The sequence below is a fragment of the Lupinus angustifolius genome, chromosome LG07 (assembly GCF_001865875.1).
Source record: "Lupinus angustifolius cultivar Tanjil chromosome LG07, LupAngTanjil_v1.0, whole genome shotgun sequence".
NCBI lineage: Eukaryota > Viridiplantae > Streptophyta > Magnoliopsida > Fabales > Fabaceae > Lupinus > Lupinus angustifolius.
Genome location: NC_032015.1, coordinates 6,856,142 through 6,858,763, shown reverse-complemented (window position 1 = coordinate 6,858,763; position 2,622 = coordinate 6,856,142).

The following is a 2,622-nucleotide window of genomic DNA, read 5'->3' as shown; positions in this document are numbered from 1 at the left end:
CTGTCAAGTTTCTATACTACATGGTTTGTTATAATAATTCCTCTGCAATGAACGTCTATATATTAACGATTTTCTTCATAGTTAATTTTACAATAGCGGTTCTTCATCCTTTAAGTTTAGTAACTAATTTTTTCTTCAATACTTCAATTCTTGGATCACCCTTAGGGATAAGGATCTGAAATTTCAATTATATTTATTATTTTTCTATTCTAGTTTTAATATAATTAGTGTATAATAAGATTTATGTTATAGTTTGAGACATCAATTCTTAGTCTATTCAATCTTGGTTTGCATTTTGATAAAATGATATATTGACATCAATATATGTTTTTATTTGTTTTAGATGTCTGTAAAATTAAAAGTAGATGCAAAATAAAGATAAATGTCTATGTGCTATAAACTAAACTAAGAACAATTGTTATATGAAATTAATAAATTTGGGTCTTGTAACCAATCATATATGGTTATGATTAAAAATTAGTTATTATCAATTATATAATCATATGTACTCATATTTTAACATTGATGTTCAAATAATATCTAATAGACCATATTATTTGTTCTCATCTTTTACAATAACATATTATTCTAACGTGAATGTCTTTCATCCTATAATATGTCAAAAAATTATGTTCAGATTATGAAACTCTTTAAAATGCTTTCCTTATCTTTTATTTTCCAAATAAAAGTATTAGTTAATAATAAACAATATCACAAAAGGGGAATAAGTTATCAATCAAAGTAAAACTAAAAATCCTCTTATATAGACTATTGTGGATTTTATTTATATTTCAATCAATTGTTCAAAATTAATTTTTTTATTTTATAAAATCAAAAGATTAATCAAATGTGGAGGTGATCAACCTCTACAGGTATAATTTTTAGCTTAATTTCAACTTGTTTGATTCACAAACCAAATTTAGTAAACTTAATAACAAGCCAAATTTTAAATGAATATAAAGTTTGTTCGATTCATCATGAGTTCTACTTTACACAATAACATTTCCCTTATAGAATTTTATTCATTTGGACAATCCTTTATGTAATGCATAGTATGTTGGTACTTGCAACACTGTATTAGTGTTCTGCCCTTGTATTCGGTCTTTCCAATTTGGCAAGACCTTCTTCGTCTTGCTTCCTCCTACACACTTGATTTTCTTTCCCATATAGACCATCGCCTTGAGACCCTTCCCTGGCATCACGTCTTCTTTGACTAAGAGACAAAAGTGTAATTGTGATCTCATCCATTTTGATTGAGTATTTCTTGTACGTCATGTTGTTTTGTAGAAATTGGGCAAAAAGTAGAGTAAAATTATGAGTAAATTACACTGACACTTCCTGAGTTTTAGTGAAATTACACAAACTACCCCTCACTTTTTTACACCTACACAACTCTCCCCTAATTTTTATACTTTCATTATACTGACCACCTCTGCATAAGAAATAAGTGTAATATTTTAAACAAAAAATGTGATAAACGCAATTAAGTTAAACAAAACATGATATATTGTGGAGACAAGTCTAAATAATATGAGTCAATATTTCTTTATTATTTTTGGTTCGTTACACTATATTATAAGAGCGATTTAAACAATATTTCTTTAGAATTGTTGATGCATTTTGTAACAAAAAATAATAAAGATACATTAATTTGTATATTATTTAGACTTGTCTACACAATATATCATGTTTTGTTTAACTTAATTGCATTTATCACATTTTTTGTTTGAAAAATTACACTTATTTCTTATGCATGAATGATCAGTGTAATGAAAGTATACAAACTAGGGGATGTTTGTGTAGGTGTAGAAAAATGAGGGGTGGTTTGTGCAATTTCACTAAAACTCAGGGGGTGTCAGTATAATTTATTCTAAAATTATTGGTTTGTCTTCATCATCAACCATCACATCAAGTTTATGTAAGTCACTAATTACTTAATTGATAGTGGTGAAATGTTGTTTCTAATGAGTACTCTCCTCATTTTCACGCCACAAAATCTCACTTTCAAATATAATTTGTTTATTAGATACATTCTTGAACTACTTCTCTAATATCTCTTATACCTTTGTTTGCGATGTCAAATTTTTAACATGATACATCTTCTCATGTGATAGATAAAGCCGTATGGTCGAGACAACCTTCTCCTTTAAAGAATCCGCCATGAACACAGTTTAAAAGTCATGGTCTAAATTTTATGCCATGGTTTTAGAAAAAAAATCATATCCTGCATAGATATTATTAATTTTACTTTTATATATAAAATTAAAAGTGTTATTATATTGCATATAAATGATTCTGGACCCATGGTCTTAATGTTTGCACCCATGGTTTTATGTTATGACCTAATGTGAAAAATGTTGTAATGAAAGAAGTTTTTCGACAATCTTGTGTTTATTTGTCTTGTTACCAATGTATAATTAATTAGATTTTGTGCTTTAGTCAAGAAGCTATACCTTAATATTTTAGTTGTTTCACTTACATTGCCAGCAGTTTATTTGTAATAGCAAGTGGATCTTTCGGATATAATTCCACCTAATTAATTATCCATTGTCCAAAGCTAACTCATCACGACACACACATATATATATATATATATATATATATATATATATATATATATAT